We start from the raw sequence: 570 nt of genomic DNA on the forward strand, positions 1-570 counted from the left end.
CACTGGACTGTGAAAGGAAACAACTGTCATGAGATGGAGTACCTGAGGGCAGAGGGGGGTCACAGAGAGTACCATGAGAGGGGTTTTGGACCCCCTTCTGCCAGCCTGTCATTAGAGGGATGAGGGAACTTAGGTCCAGAGAGTGGGAGTGAATTGCTCGTGGTTCCAGATGAGGGCCGTGTGTGTGCGCGTGTGCGTGTGTTGGAGAGCAGGCAGACACGAAGGGAGCTGAACCAAGGCTGGTGGCCCAAAGGACGACCCACAGAAGCTCAGGAAGATTCCCCTCAGAAGCGGGGTACATACATGGGTGGGCCGAGAAGGGCTTCTCCCAGGCCAGCAGCATTACCCACCATCCACTCATTTCGGAGGACTTAAGCTTTTTTATTTAAAGCATTTGACTCGCCTTGGTTTATTTATTTATTCCAAATTCTTATTATGGAAAATGCTAAACATTCACAGTGGAGATAACAGAGTAATAATCACTTTGGGCCCTTCACCCAATACCAACCCACAGCCAGTCCTGTTTCAGCTCCACTCCCCCTGGCCCCCACCACCAGTCCAGAGCAAGTC

This window comes from Sturnira hondurensis, unplaced genomic scaffold, assembly GCF_014824575.4.
Source record: "Sturnira hondurensis isolate 20B ecotype Veracruz unplaced genomic scaffold, ASM1482457v3 Scaffold0018728, whole genome shotgun sequence".
NCBI lineage: Eukaryota > Metazoa > Chordata > Mammalia > Chiroptera > Phyllostomidae > Sturnira > Sturnira hondurensis.